The sequence below is a fragment of the Leptonychotes weddellii genome, chromosome 5 (assembly GCF_054177405.1).
Source record: "Leptonychotes weddellii isolate Sample4059 chromosome 5, ASM5417740v2, whole genome shotgun sequence".
NCBI lineage: Eukaryota > Metazoa > Chordata > Mammalia > Carnivora > Phocidae > Leptonychotes > Leptonychotes weddellii.
Window position 1 is genome coordinate 42790946 of NC_138373.1, and position 16965 is coordinate 42807910.

The following is a 16965-nucleotide window of genomic DNA, read 5'->3' on the forward strand; positions in this document are numbered from 1 at the left end:
AAATGGCAGACGGTTGGTGGTAGAGTTGTATAATACTCAGGCCTTTGGCCACCAATTCTAGCGTTCTTGTTACTCTACCATGTAACTGTGCCCTCAATAAAGAACCACAGTACTGGGGCACCTGGGTGGATCAGTCAGTTAGGTGTCCGACTCTTGATTTCGGCTCTGATCATGATCTCGGGGTTGTGAGATTGAGCCCCGATTTGGGCTCCATGCTGGGCCTGAAGCCTGCTTAAGATTCTCTCTCTCTCTCTCTGCCTCTCTCCTCCCACCCCCTTATCCCCATCACTCCCCCAGCCCCTGCTTGCAAATTCACTCTCTCTCTCTCTCTAAAACAAAAACAAAAACAAAAAACCACAGTACTATTTTCCAGTGCTCTTGCCTAGTTCATTTAGTACATTGACTAGATCTAACATGTGGCTTTACATTGTGATATTTTCATTTTTTTTTAAGAAAGGAGACAATGTTACTTTTAGGTGCATAATTAATGTAGTCCATGATAGTATTCTTTTCCTCTTATTCTTTCTTCTGGGGCTGTGTGGAGTTCTTAAAAGCCAGACATCAGCCTCAGGGCTGGATCTTGCTTGGTTATCTTGCTTTCAAGTGCCTGAAGATCACATCTCCAAAATGCACTTTAGAGAAGTGGGTCATAGGAATAAAACAGCTTTGAAACACAGTTTTAAAATCTTTGAAATAGCATGAAGCCTATCAGAGATTTGAATATTACATTTGAATAATCTAACCAGCTCAGGGTGTCACCCAAACCACAGAATGTGGATTCTGGCTAGGGGGTGAATTGGTAAATTCGGCAGATCCAATCTGAAAGGTAGGGATCAAATTATGGTAGCTCTCCCAATTCTGTAAATCCAAAGTCCCAAGTACTATAAAACAATGGGACTTGATTTGAATCTGTAGCCACCCATCCCCCCGTGCGCCTCCCCACCCCTCTCCAGAAGCGACCCTCCTGCAGCAGGATCCAGCTCAGCTCAAGAGGTGGGCTTCAGCCTCTGAATTTGCCCACCAGTGGTTTTGAGGGCCAAGCCTCCAGGTCCTGCTAGTCCAGGAGGAGAGACAGCTGCCTGTGAGCATCCTGGTAGGGTCCGGCCTTGGCTGCCTCATAGATCTTCAAGGCCAGGAGGCGGGACTTCCCGAGAGCTCCGGCACCCTGGCATTAGGCTGGGAGAAAGGCTGCCTTGCAGAGGCGGGAGGGGGGCCCGAGGGGGGCCCGAGGCCGGCATCGGCCTTAACACGCCCGGTGGCCACATCCACAACCTCGACATAGGTGTCCCCCAGGCTCCAGTTGAGGCTCAGGCCATGGCAGGTGTTGGGGGTAGGATCCAAGGGGGCCACGCGGGGCCTGTTTGGAATTCAGGGAGAAGTTGTTTCCAGGGACGATACATCCAAGCCCACCAATTTCCCAGGGGTCCCGATACTCCATCATGATAATGCAATTTAGCTGAGTCACCCTTACAATCCGAGGAGGTGTCCATCCGCAGGTGTCAAGCGAGGGTTTGGTGGCAGGAAACTCAAAGTTTAAATGTTGGGGAATCCTGTGTTGCATTCTGATTTCAGGAGGGTAGATAACGTCCATTAAAAACCGAGTCATTCAGCCAATCAATTTAGCATACAAAAGCGGGACACAAGAAAGATCTTGATTTCTGGAGAACCGAATCTCAACGGAAGGCGAGGATAATCCCTGTCCCCCTTCTTTCTCCCGTAACCACAGTGGTTTACTGATGTTTCTCTGCGGCTCCAGTGGGCAACTGGTTCTGTAACTGCCCGGGAACAGCGGCTGTGAGCAGTCTGCTTAAAATGATATATTTGATATGCAAATTAAAAGGCATAAAAAAAAAAACCGGTGCCGACTGATAAGACTCAGGACCAGTTTCAAGTGAGGGTCACAGTGGGGGAATAAACAATGTTCAAATTCATGAATTAGACTTCTGTTTACGCTGCTCCTGTCAAAACTAAGTATTTATTAATTAAACTGGGCAAGGCTAGTGGGTACTGATGAGCAAATTAGCACATCAAAAGCTTGGCTAAGAGTTCGAGAGAGCACGGAGGGCCGGGGAGGAACCTGGGGACAGAAAGAGAAGCCACAGGGTGCCTGGGTGGCTCAGATGGTTAAGTGGCTGCCCTGGTCTCAGGTCATGATCCCCGGGTCCTGGGATCGAGTCCCACATCAGGCTCCCTGCTCAGTGGGGAGCCGGCTTCTCCCTCTGCCTCTGCTTCTCTCTCTCTCTCTCATGAATAAATAAAATCTTAAAAAAAAGAAAAAAAGAGAAGCCACAGTTCACAGTTCATTTTGATAGTAATCAAGTAATAGCCAAGTGATTTGCTAAATCAAAGGCAAAAAACTTCAGGTAACAAAACTGCCATGAGTTAGTTTAAAATAATTTTTAGCTTTTTAAAAGTTTCCTTGCAGGAATGATGATAGTAAAATACATAGAGAATGATGACCTGAGATTGGTAGGAATTGCCATCCGACGATAACTATTTCAACTTGGCAACTCTCTGAAGGATATACACAAGTGATGATCGAATTGTTTTTTTTTTTTTAAAGATTTTATTTATTTAGTAGGCAGAGAGAGAGGAAGCACAAGCGGGGGAGTGGCAGGCAGAGGGAGAAGCAGGCTCCTCACTGAGCAGGGATCCCGATGTGGGACTCGATCCCAGGACCCTAAGATCATGACCTGAGCCGAACACAGATGCTTAACCGACTGAGCCACCCAGGCATCCCGATCGAATTAGACACGAACCTGGTCAGCTTGGTAAAACGACTTTCTATGGAGATTCCCTTATTTTCCCCTCAGGGGGGATTTTCCTAACTATCCAGTTCTGGGATTTCAGAGTCTGTTCCCATCCTGCTTTCCCCAAACTTCAAACTTCTAGTAAGAAGTTCCATAGATATATTTTCCAGAGCCAGAAAAACATGGCTTTGTGCACATTTTCTGAGTGGTAGATGGTCAAGGGACAAGCCAAGGTGTTTCTTCAATGCAGTTTTTATATGTTCTTTCATATACCAGACTATGACCCTTGGTAATCTAGAAGACAGAGCTCACACGAGGATTGAAATCTTGGCTTCTCTTATTACTCTTATCAGAATTAGGGTGAATGAGAACCACTTTTCTCACTTTCCGCTAACTTGCTGGCTAGTTGTCACAGAGGAGAGGAAGGGAGGGGCATGACTAGTCAACATCTGAGTCTTCAGCTCACACATCTCAGATGCAAGTTGATGTGAGGTCTGGGATTCGGTGGCTGAAATGAATATCCCTTATTAAGGGGCAGTGATCATCCTTAGGAGATAGGCTTCCAAACGTAATCCTAAATTAGGCTTTGTGGTTCGGGCCTATGGTAGGCAGGAAAAAATGAACCCTCCCCGTTCCTCCTCCCCGCAATGATATATTCATTTCCAAATCCCGGGAAACCATGAACATGGTAAAAAAATTAATATTGTAACATAACATATCATATATAATCTGTAATTATATATTATATAATATTAATTCTTCTGAACTAATATATGATATAATATATATGTATTAATATAATATGTAATATATAATATGTAATTATATATGTTATATATTATAGACATTATATGTATTATATATTATATATTATATGTACTACATATTATATGTACTATATTATATTACATATATTATGTATATATTATACTGCAAAAGATGTGATTGGTTTAAGAATCTTGAGAGGAAGAGCTCATTTTGGATTTTCCACGTGGGCCCTAAATGCAACCGTACGTTTGCTTATGAGAGAGGTAGGGGCAGACAGAGACCCACACAGAGGGGAAAGCAGTGTGAAGACGGAGGTGGAGATCCAAATGGTGGGGCCACAGGCCAACGAACGCCTGCAGCCACCGGAAGCTGGAAGACACAAGGAATGGCGTCTCTCCCAGAGCCTCTGGAGGGGGTGTGGTCCTGCAAACAGCTTGATTTCCTGCTTCTGCTCTCCACAACTGTGAGAGAATAAATTTCTGTGTTTTAAGCCACCAAGTTTATGATAACTTATGATAGCAGCCACGAGAAATTAATGCAGGACCCCATACACACGCATAGAGCGGAAAAGTGAGTTCTCCTTCCTGTGTAGAGATATGGCAGGAACAAGTCACAGAATTCCCTCATTTGGTATTTGTTTACTAATTATTTTCCAGTAGCTTGCTTCTCAGCCAATGGTCTTAATACATACCCCAATAATATCATCCCTATTTGGTGGATGGTAAGCCTCAGGCACAGTTTGATTAAGCAGCTTTGGGTCTAGGTTATGAGTCTAACGAGAGTCACCATTCAAGAAAACACATTGCAGATTCTGAGATCCAGTCTGAACTGTAAACCCAGTGCACATTTCCCTAGAGTTGCCTGGGGACTTTACAAATGGAGCAAGGCTAAGGCTGTACCCTTCTCCCTGGCTCCCGTGGCTCCCAAAGGAAATTCCTACACAAAAGACTAAATCCTTGACAAGATCATGGTAAAGGAATTTATCTGAGATGCCTGAAGTCATTATCTGGGTGCTCTGTCATGTCTACTATCAGCCCACATTAGTTAGATTCCTTTTGGAAGATGAGAAAACCAATCAGGTTGTCTTTAGAGACCTATTCCAGACCAAGCTGGGAACTGTGTCCTTGATCCCATGAGAAGGGCTGGCTCTTTTCTGCCTTCCCCAACCCTGAACCCTAATGGAATCACTCTACAGCATTTGTGAAGAGTCTTCTGAGAGTCTTCATATTGATATTCATTACATAAACTTTCCTGCTAAATGAATTTTAGTTCCAGAACTCTCCTCTACAGTTAGACCATCCTGATGTGGGAGCTAACATCTAACTTGTGACCTTGGGATAAACTACACTCCTTCACCTCATTTTCCTGGGATAGAAACACCACTTAATGGGTTGGAGGATTTATTTCTGGTCATTCTTTTTTTGGCATTCAGAAGATAACAAAATTCTGGGGTTTTCAGGACAACTATCAACTGCTCAGGTATGCTAACTAGTTCTCTGGTTTTTTAGTTTGCTAGTTACTGTAACAAGTGCCATCAAATGGGGCTTACACACAGAAATGTATTCTGTTATAGTTCTGGAGTCTGGAAGTCCAAAACCAAGGTGTCATCAGGGTTGGCTCCTTCTGATGGTTTTGAGAGAAGGATCTGTTCCAGTCCTCTCTCCTTGGCTTGGAGATGGCCGCCTTTTCCCTGTGTCCTTTCACATTGTCTCCCTACTCCATGAATGTCTGCCTCTGCATCCAAATTTTCCGTTTATATAAGGACAGCAGTCATATTGCACTAGGACTCACCCTAATGACCTCACTTCAACTTGATTACCTCTGTAAAGACCTGATCTCCAAATAAGGTCACAATCTGAGGTACTACGGGTCAGGGCTTCAGGATATCTTTTTTCTGGGGAAGGAGGAACATGATTCAACCATAACATGGAGAAGACTTAGAAGAACAGTCTCCGTTGATGTCTTTACTCATCTTCATGCCTATGTCTATGTGCTGCAGTTGCCATTGGGTTCAATCTCCCTTCTTGCTTGGGCTCCAGTGGACCTAGAGATGGTCATCAAGATGGCACTCATGGTCAGATAGACTGCATAACACCCTTACCCTCAACAGGGCATGTTGACAGCCCCTGGAGGTCCTAAGTGTTGTTTCCTTGAAGATTTAAATCATTTTGGAGAAGCAGTGAGGATTGATGATTTGGGGGATATGTGCAGGATGTTGGTAAAGAAATCCATGCATATTTTGGAAGGATGGTAGTAGGGGTCAAGTTAGAAGATCTGTTTACTTATGGCTTCATATTCAGTAAGGGTGAAAGGAAGCCTGGCTGGAGCTGTGGGAGAAAGAGCCCATTTCAATTTGGTAAAACTTCCCACTTTCCCCCAGGACTAGAAGAAAGAATGCCGTGTTCTCCGTTGTCCCCTCCTGCTAATCCGACTGTTTACTGTTCATTATGCAATATTTTTCTATATGCTGCCTTGAGGTCTTTAGAGGATTTCTAGTCTAAAGACTGAATGAATAATAACTGATTAAAAAAAACAACAACAACAACAAACCTCAAGGCTAGTCTGGAATTGAAGTCACTGAAGCTAGAATATGACAAAGAAAAAAGTCAGGTTGGGAAAGAAAAATCACACGCAGAGATGGTGTCTTTGGTCACTGATCCACCATGTCACTCACCTTTATGGACCAATGTTAGAATCCCCCACCAGAGATTCATTTGGGTTGGGTTTGGCGTATTGAAAAGCCCATCAGCACTAGAGTTAAGAGTCATACAGATTTCGGTTGGAATCCTGAAACCGGCATTTATTAGCTATGTGACCTCAGGGAATTTATTTAACCTCTTCAAAGAGATACTTAGGCTTACAGAAAAAGGTTTTTTTTGTGAGGATTAGATACACAGTCTCTGCAAACACCTTTAGTAATGTCTGTCCCACCGTGGGAGATCTTTGCCTCTGGGTCTCTTTTCCACTCCCCACCAATGGGTGCTCAGTGGGTTCCAGAATGTTTTAAGCTCCCAACATTCTAGAGGCAATGATATAGTAGGGAACAGATAGAACCAGATACCTGGTCTTGGTCTAAAATAATCCTGGATGCTTAAATTGTTTCCTTCTGAATGGAAAAGGCTAGAGTAATGTGGAAACATCATAGGGTGAAGTGGGGGCTGTGGTGGGAAGGTGGGAGGCGGAAGCCTCGGGTATTAGAAAGTAGGACACATCTGGATTAAAAGGCACAAAGAAGGGATCTGGGGACCTGGAGAAGAGCTAGTCTTATATTTTTCTTTTGGAACAGAATGGTCTTATCACTTAAAATCCTATGATGTCATTTCCAGGTGGGTTGTTGCCTCAACTTGCTCAATGAGGTGCAGAGAAAAATGAAATTATGAAATTTATTAGAGCTGATGATTTCAGTAAATAAGAAATTAAGATCATTCCCATTCAGGGGTACCTGGGTCGCTCAGTTGGTTAAGCATCTGCCTTCGGCTCAGATCATGATCCCTGGGATCCAGTCCCACATCGGGCTCCCTGCTCAGCGGAGAGTCTGCTTCTCCCTCTCCTTCTGTCCCTCCCCCCTGCTTGTGCACGGGTGCTCACTTTCTCTCTCTCTCTCAAATAAATAAATAAAATCTTTAAAAAAATTATGTGATTTGTGACTGGTTTAAATAAATGTTCGAAATGCCTAGGAGATGCACTAAAATTCTGTCATAGTCTGTTTGGGCTGCTATAACAAAAATACCATGGGCTGGGTGGCTTAGGCAATAAACATTTACTTCTCACAGTTCTGGAGGCTGGGATGTCCAGACTCAAGGTGCCGGCAGATTGATCCCATGTCTGGTGCAGACCAGCTTCCGGGTTCACAGACAGCCGTCTTCTCGTTGTGCCCTCACGTGGTGGGCGGTTGTGATAGAGCTCAGTGGGGTCTCTTCTTTAAGGACACTAATCCCATTCATGGGGCTCCACCCTCATGCCCTCCTCACCTCCAGCCATCCCCCTGGGGGTTAGGATTTCAACATATGGCAGTGAGGATGACACAGACATTTCTTGCCAGACAGCAAATTGACAAATTGTGTCACCTTGATCTTCTGTAATTCATCCACAGCTGTGAAAGCTTGGTCTCAGATGGCCGTGTATCAGTGATATTGGTGTATATTTTCACTTTTCTATTCTCAAGGCCATGCTATTTGTTTAAGTAACAACAAGAACAATAAGTAAGCTCTGATCAAGGGTTTTATGATACAGAAATACCCTTTTTGAGCCTGATGCCTTAAATTTTAAGCAGAACAGGTTTTCATGAATTTGGCCACCCCGAAGTCTGGATCTTTTACACAAATAGTCAGTTTGTCTTGAGAACGGAAAACTTAAAGCTTGATCAGTTAACTGTGGGGCATCACCACAATAAGCATTTAATAATCGACAGGGACCGATGGGGTGTTGGAGTGACAGGTCAGCGCTCACGTTCCTCATTTCAGATCCTTGTGGAATGTCTACTTCAGTCTGACGTTTAACAACGTCAGATGGGACTGTTGTGTCGAGGGAACCGCGAGTGGAGACACCTGACCTCAGTCGAAGGTGACAAGGTGCTCACTGTCTCTGTTCCGCAGGGGAAGGAAAACACACAGTAATGGAAAGAACAGGAAAATGACCTTCTCTCTCTATAGCCAGAGGAAAACATGGAATCAAGGTGAAGTTCGTTAATGTGACATCAACATGGAAGCCCTTTCCAAATCATCTTAGTGAGTTTATACTCAGCTTTGTTTTCATGCCTCGAGGTGCAATTTGATAGGATATTTGATACTTTGATTTTCTGAGGCAAGATGACAGCGTCCAGATGATTCTATTTTGACCATGGGTGGTTGGCTCCTAGGTGTTCCAGCTCATCATCACATTTCATTTCAGGTATTTAATCCAGGACTAACTCAGTTAAAAGTATCAATTACCTAGGGAAATTTTCATAAAGCCCCTTTTGGGTTCTTTAATTCCAGTGTTGGCCAGGGATAAATTTATTTAGCTAGGAATGCTAAATATAGCAGCTTAGTATTAAGTGACAGACATCAGAAGCAGTTTGCTTTGAGATTATCGGCTATTTATTACTATCAGGGAAGTAATGAGAGAACTCCAAGAGATGTCTCAAGGAAGATTTCCTTGTGGGTTTTCTTTTTCTTCTTTACATGCAGATATAGGAAGATTGCATTGCACAGCCCAATCCCCAGTGTTTTAAATTATTTTTTCAGGGCAGAGTTTCAGGCAAAGATGTCATTTCATTGACTTAGAATCTCCAGACTTTCTTTTCTGGACTAATTTCCTGTTGGTGGGCCTAAGAATCATATCTTACCTTTTCTCCACTTCTATGCATGTGTAAACACTGAGACAAGAGTTACGGGTAAATGGTGGTCACTGTTTTAAATATGGCTTTTCCCAGGGATATTTGCATTTTAGTGGGGTAACCAGACCTTGAGCCAAAGGAATGCAATTCTAATGGCATAATTTTAAGTATTATTAACAAATGAACCAAGAGGTAAGTTTTGGCAGTAGGGCCAGCTGGCTGTCCCTAAAACCACTCCAAAACGATTTGCCAGGCTAGTCTTAAATTAAAATAGAGTACAGTATTTGCAAAATTTATGATGGCTCAAAAAATCATAGTCGTTCCCAGTTCACGTGGTTCACAGTTATAGTGATTGCAGAGCCATTATTTTGTAGGTCACACTTTACTTTGTATGTTCAATCTCATTTTTCCTCCTGAGGAATCTCAAAGTCCAGGAATTCCAATTTTAAAAAATCATAATCAAATTAATTCAATTGCAAAGCCTTAAAATAAAACTGCACCCAAGAAGCAAAAGTTCACTGTCAGATTATGTTTTTCAACTAGGGATTCAGAAAACACAGATATCATAATTAATGTTATTCTAATCATTTGGAAATTTATCTTCATGGTAGATTGAAGCGACTAACAAGTTTGCGTCTTTGAGGCCTGATGCCAATTTTTCTAAGAAGTCCACAAATATTTGTTTGAAATCCCCAGATTTGTTCAAAGGAAACATTCTTTCTAGTGGCAGTTAGGTATGGCCCAGTGCTAGGTTCACACTCAGGGGCTGCCAATGGAAACACAAACTTTTGGAAGCCTTTTGCAAACGGTAGTGATAAGATTATCACTGTTTACTGATTTACTGTTAGTGTGCACTCTTTCCTTCTCTTCGCTCACAATGCATTTGTGAACAGACACTTGGGGTGGAAATGTGAAAAAAAAAAGGTCAGAGAAGACTCTACGACGGCACCGTGGAGTGGTGCAGAGCCAAACGGGAGCGACGTCGGACGAGCCGGCTCTTCCTCACGGAACCATGTCGAAGCAAGAAGCAGGCGCCAACGCGTCCTCATGGGTCGTTGCTTCCCGGCGAAACTCGGCAGTGTCCCGTGCTCCGGAAAGGAGGCCGACGGAGGAGCCGAATCGAAGAGGTCAGGAGGCCGGTAGGGGAGGCAGAGGTGGCGGCTGGAGGAACCCCTCCGGCCTCCAGAAACCTGTGGCCGCTGGCCTCTGAGAACCGCCGCTTTGCTTTGGACTGAATAACGTGTGGGTCGGCGCTGTGATGGGTCGTGGAGGGTCAGAAATAAAAGACATCCAAATTACAACAAGCACGAAAATACAGATAAAGAAGGTCATTCAGAAGAAGCAGAGGTCAGAATCTTTGGCAACAAGGTGGTGCAGGCGAAGGCCAAAACAGTGATAGATAATCTTGTTAAAAAAGAAGAAAATTACAATTCAAAACTCAGAACTGATATTGTTGCGTTCCAACCTTCTGTTGGAAGAGATGTAAAGACAGATAGTAATGTTACAGAGAATCAGCCATTGATTGATTGGGATCAAATTCGAGAAGATGCTTTGAAATGGGGGGGAAAAAAGTGGGAAGATTTACCACCAATTAAGAAAAACCTTTATGTGGAGTCAGAAGCAACAAGTTCAATGTCACAAGTGCAAGTAGACACTTGGAGGAAAGAAAATTATAATACGTGATGACTTGAAAGAAGGGGAGAAGCATCGTATACCCAATCCTACTTGCAAATTTGAGGATGCTTTTCAGTGTTATCCTGAGGTTATGGAAAACATTAAAAAGGCAGGCTTTCAAAAGCAAACACCGATCCAGTCGCAGTCATGGCCGATAGTTTTACAAGATCTTATAGGAGTAGCCTAAACTGGAACCGGGAAAACACTGTCCTACTTAATGCCTGGATTTATACACTTGGATTCACAGCCTGTAATTAGAGGAGAGAGGAATGGACCCGGCGTGTTAGTCCTCACACCTACGTGCGAGTTAGCACTTCAAGTGGAAGCTGAATGTTCTAAGTATTCATATAAAGGCCTCAAAAGTGTGTGTATATATGGCGGTGGAGATGGAAATGGACAAGTACAAGATCTGAAAAAAGGAGTAGATATTATTATTGCAACTCCTGGAAGACTGAATGATCTACAAATGAATAACTTTGTTAACCTCAGAAATGTAACCTACTTGGTTTTAGATGAAGCCGACAAGATGCTAGATATGGGATTTGAACCCCAGATAATGAAGACTTTATTAGATATGCACCCAGACAGGCAGACTATTATGACAAGTGCAACGTGGCCATATGCTGTCGGTCGACTTGCACAGACTTATTTGAAAGAGCCAATGATTGTATATGTTGGTACTTTGGATCTAGTGGCAGTAAGTACCATGAAACAAAACATAATTGTCACCACCGAAGAAGAGAAACGCTCTCATATCCAAACTTTTCTAGAAAACATGTCTCCCAAAGACAAAGTCATAGTGTTTGTCAGCAGAAAAGCTGTTGCTGACCAGCTGTCAAGCGACCTGATTCTGCGACATGTAACAGTGGAATCCCTTCACGGTAATAGGGAGCAGAGCGACCGAGAGAGGCATTAGAAAACTTTAAAACAGGTAAAGTAAGAATATTGATTGCCACCGACTTGGCATCTTGGGGTCTTGATGTCCTTGATATCACACACGTCTATAATTATGATTTCCCCCAGAACATTGAAGAATATGTGCACAGAGTAGGGCGCAATGGAAGAGCAGGGAGAACTGGGATCTATTACTCTCCTCACTAGAAATGACTGGAGGGTTGCTGGAGAGTTAATTAATATTCTGGAAAGAGCACAACAGAGTATCCCAGAGGATCTTGTGGCAATGGCCAAGAGGTACGAGCTGAATAAACTGAAAAACGAAATGGAGAAAAAATTGGGGCAACCCCAAGGAAAACCCCAGAAGTTTTATTATTAATGCCTTTGTTGAAAAGTGGTACCAGCCTCCTGAGAGGAGATCTCAAAATATATGGAAGTATGGGAAACATGCTGGCACTATGAAGAAATAAGTGATTCTTAAAATAATAGTGTTTAAAAATGTAGAATTTGGTATTTTATACTTTCTTTAATAAAATCAAGAGTATTTAAACTTGAGTTAAATTTTTTTCATGGATATTAAGGAATGTAGCATTATATTTTTTCACTTTTTACTATCCTTATTTAAAAATGTAAATTTTATCTCCTGTAATGTTGTTATATTAAAGTCAGTCTTTAAAGAGTTGAAAGCCTGTTCAGATGTCATGGCAGTGAAAGATACTGTTAACAAATAAATGTTTTTTTATGATAAAAAGAAAAAAAAAAGAATAAAAAGGAAAAAAAAGATGACAAGACTCCTATTGTTCTTAAATTCAGCATTTTATTGACCAGAGATCCCAGCATTGCATGTGTGACTTTGGATTTTATATAGCAATCATTGACTGACTACTTATATCTACTATTCAGGCCCAATACTGAGGATAAAGAAACAAACCAAAAATACCTCTGCTTTCAGACTTGCAGTCTGGTGGAGGAGAGAGGCAGGTAGATCAGCACTGTACAGTATGACCGAGTTCCAGGGGCCAGGGGAGAGGGAACAACTCCTTCTTGGGCTGAGGTCAGAGGTATATCTCGTGGTGCGTTTGAGAGCACCTTCTCTATGAGATGTAAGCTCCAGTGAAGGCAAGGACATGTCTTTTCACTTCTGGTGCCATAGTGATGCTCAAATCACATCCACTGACTGATTGGCTAATTGAATAATGGATGACTAAGGGAAGAAATGAATGCCAGGCACAGGGATGACAGTGGTGAGCAAAACCGATACAGTGCCTGACCTCAAGAACCTTCATAGGTGACTGACATTTGACAAATAAAGATTGGTGAACGTTGTCATACACATGCCCTGAGAAAAAGTACATGGTACTATGAAAGAGGTTAATAAGAAAGGGGATTTGGTGGGGGGATCGGAAATGGGATCTCAGGCTTGAGAATGGGCTCATATTTGGCCCTTTGAAATATCTACGAGACATCCAAATAGAGCCATCCGGTATATGTTGGGATATGTGAATCTGAACCTCAGAAAAGAGGTCTGAGCTGGAAATCCAGATTTGAGAGTCAATTTAGGGAAAGCCTAAGACTTAAAGCTCAGGATCTGACTTGGAAAAGTAGCGGCTAATTGCCACTAGTTTTGGCTGCCTAGCCTCTAAACCATCTTCCCATGCCTGGGGGATTCCACTTTTTATGAGACTTGGTGGGGGACAGAGTACCTCACTTGACAGGTGTCATGAACATCATATGCTTGGTTTCACAGCCTCTCCTGCACGTAGGGCGTGTGCTGTAGATTTGCCAGCCAGTTGCACTTGCACTGGGTCTAGATTCAGGAGATGGTGAGGTTTTCCTTTGCAATTGTGGTGGTTGCAACGAAGAAACCATTCCCCATGCGGTGGTGTGCAGTGTTAGCAGTGGTGAAACTTCAGCCACATTGAACTCCTGGAGCAGCGGATGCTCCTGGACCAGCTGCAGGGTCCACTGCTTGGCTTGTTGCTAACGTTCTCTTGCCTGCAAGGATCAGTCATACTTGGGATGATTTTGGGGTATTTTTCCTAGCTACACGTAACACTTAATTTGAATTATTTGTCATCCGCCTTTGGTTACCACTGCTTGCAGCTAAGAACCCTAACTGATTTAGAGGAGAAGAAACTGGAAGGGCACTGAAGAGAAGTTTAGAAATACAAAGAATTTCTAGCATCTGCTAGAACTATAAGAGGAAACCAGGACAGTGGGAATCACGTAAAACCAAATGAGGAGTGAGTGGCCAAGAGTGTGAAATACTGCTGAGAAATCAGTTAAAACAAAGATGGTTGTCCTTTGGGATTTGTTATTATGGAGACCATTCATCCTTAGGAAGAGTTTGAGGGTAAGCACTGGGTGCGGACGATGAGCAAGTTAAGAGACTTTGTGTGGATAACTGTTTTGGGAAGTTTGGCTGTTAAGGGAAGAGAACAAGGACAGTACCTTGAGAAGGAGATGAGATCAGGGTTTTTGCATTTTTGAGGTGGAAGATAGAGTATACTTGAATTTGGCATATGGCAATATAGGGCAAACATTGGTGAATGAATGAATGAACGGATGGATTAGCTGAGTATTGAGGGCTAAGTAGGAAGTGGGTGGGAGGATGAGAGGAGGAAGAACTTTCTAGGGAGAGAACACACAAGAGTAAGTTACCGACACCTGATACCATGTGGGTGATTGCATTCACCAGAGTTACTCATTTGTTTATTTTTCCCTAGCACTGCATGTAAATTGGTGCCCTGAACATGTTTATTAGACACCTAACAGCCACAGCAATGTTCGCAATAGGGAAAACACATAAAATAATAATACAATGTTTCCAGTGTCAGCTTGGATCAAAATAATAGCTCGCAACATCTTACTATTTGTAACCCACATTCGCCCAGCACATACCCAAAGATTTCACAAAGAAATCTTTCCACATGTTATCTTATTTTAGCTGTGAGACAAATATGGGGCAAAGAATGAGACATGTCTTCGTTTAGGTCCCTCTAAAGCAGAAGCTGAAGCAGGCATTTGGGTGCCCGTAGTTCACTTAAGAGTCGACACCAGGAATCTCAGGTCAGGGAGTGTACTGTGGGCAGCCACAGAGAAATGCAACACGAACCCACTTCTGAGCTGTCCTACCTGAGATGGGGAGGCTGGGTGTTTATCCAGGGACCCCTGTCCCCCGTTGCTTTAGGGCTGCCGGGGAAGAGACTGGGATGGGGATAGTAATCTTCCTGCCTTTTAGGCTGGGCTGGTGCCCGAACAGAGTGGTTTCCAAGGTCCTCAGAGAAAGCTTGGAGGCAAAAAGGCTGCAGATACCCGGTCTTGGGCCCAATGTGGACAGCTTTCAATGGGCCTTGAATAGCCCATCACAGCTGTCTTGAAGTCAGGTGGGCCTCAAAGTATCTTCATCTGCAATTTCAAGATGAGGAGACTGATGCTCAGGAAGAACCGTGACTTTGTGAAGACCACACAGGAAGAAGACAGGGTTCAAATGTAGGTCTATCTTGCTGCAAATGCTACGTTCTCTTAAAAGTTATTGCAGAGACTGCACATGGGTCAATGCACCTTACTGCATTTAGTACGGTTGCCAAGTATCCCGACTGTCTCCTAGAAACATCATAAATAGTGAGGCGGGTGTGATACATTGCTCCAAATCAGATCATGTGACATGTGGAATCTGAAAACAGAATCCACCAGCATTTTGGCAGAAATCCATGTATAAGTGTGAACTTATTTTTCTCTCCTTTTTTCCCACTTACTCTTTTGAAAGGCCTGGAGATTCCCTGATGGTCTCACCTCAGCCCAAGACTGAGAAAGTTCTTTTTCTGAGACGCACAAGTCTGTCGAGAGTCTGTTGTCAAAGGGACCATTTCATTTGCCTGGTTCCTTTCGGCGGTGTCCCAGAAAAAGTCTGACTTTCCAGAGATATCTTGCCTGATTCCCAGTGTGAAGGGGTTTATAGCTTTCGAACAGACTAGCAAACCTATTTCTCAAGCCCACCGAGTTTGCATACTAAGGGTCCTTTGGGATTCTGTGAGGGCTAGCCGTCCTGAGCATGTGTGGTGGTTGCTATTCCAAATGAAAGAACTAGTTTGTTTGTGTTTTAATTATCTCTTCTTACAAGATCTACCCAGCAGTATTGCTCCACACGGCTTGAAAGACTTTAATTAAACAAACAACAACAAAAAAGCCCCCTGCTTCTGTTGTTGTTTTGTCGTTAGTTGCTGGAATGAAATCAGACTATGATTGTGCCAGTATATGGAGATATTTTTTTTTTCCTTATTCTCACAAAGAAACTGCGACTAAAACTAAGGACATAAGCACTTACAAGCACAATACATTTATTATTATTATTATTTTTTTGGATTATATGGAGGGTCTCCCTCTTTTCAATGGGCCGGAAGAATGCCACTCCAAAGAGATGAGCTCCCTTGCTTTCCATGGAAAGGTCTAGAACTCTGCAGGCTAACTGAAGTTGTAGGCATAAAAAATGGATAAGAAATTGTACCTGCCTACCTTCAAGGCACTTACAGTCTGGTTGATTATGTTAGTGAAGCATTGTCTATTTTTAAAATACAAATTTCTTTTGAGATATTGCTCATGGGCGCCTGGGTGGCTCAGTTGGTTAAGCGACTGCCTTTGGCTCAGGTCATGATCCTGGAGTCCCGGGATCGAGTCCCGCATCAGGCTCCCTGCTCGGCAGGGAGTCTGCTTCTCCCTCTGACCCTCCCCACTCTCATGTGCTCTCTCTCATTCTCTCTCTCTCAAATAAATAAATAAAATCTTAAAAAAAAAAGAGAGATTTCTCATATTTGAGAAACAGGAGATGCAGTTCGTGAGACACAAAAGTTAACCTTTGTTTCAGTTTCAAATTCTTCAATGTAAAGGGTTGGGTGGGATTTAAGAGTCAGAAAAAAACACAAACATTGTTCTTAGGTATTTCTCTTGGTTACTCACTTATCTCTTGTGCAGTCTTTCCTGCATCACTCCACCCCAGATGCCCACATACAGATAATCATTTCTTTATGTTAATAGGTGTTTTTTTCTGCATTGAGGAAATGTGCAAGCTACTTATTTATAAAGCTTTCAGAACTGATGAAAAGCTACTTAATATGCTCATTAATTCCTTCATTCACTAAACATTTGTTGAATATCTACAATGTGTTTCAGGTGCTAGATATTGGTGTTTTGCAGGGAGCAAGACAGCAAAGCTCTGTTCTCACGGAATTTCTACATTATGAGCAATTCTCTACATAGTATAGAAAAATAGAAAAACTCATTAAATCTCTTAGTTACAGGAGAAGTATGCTGTTGCCCTATGTGATGCTTTTTGAAGAGTGCTTTTTAAAAAGTTTTATTTCATTTCCAGTTAGTTAACATATAGTGTTATATTAGTTTCAGGGGTACGATACAGAGATTCAACACTTCCATACATGATCTGGTGCTCATCACAACAGGTACCCTCCTTCATCCCCATCACCTGTTTCCCCCATCCCCCCACCCACCTCCCCTCTGGTCACCAGCAGTGTGTTCTCTAGAGTTAAGAGTCTATTTCTTGGTTTG

The 16965-nt window shown here is 42.8% G+C and overlaps 1 pseudogene; it reads left to right on the forward strand.

The window, feature by feature from the left end:
• The first annotated feature begins 9644 nt into the window (after positions 1 to 9644).
• LOC102736524 (putative ATP-dependent RNA helicase DDX43 pseudogene) lies at positions 9645 to 11941 on the forward strand (annotated as a pseudogene).
• The last annotated feature ends 5024 nt before the right edge of the window (positions 11942 to 16965 follow it).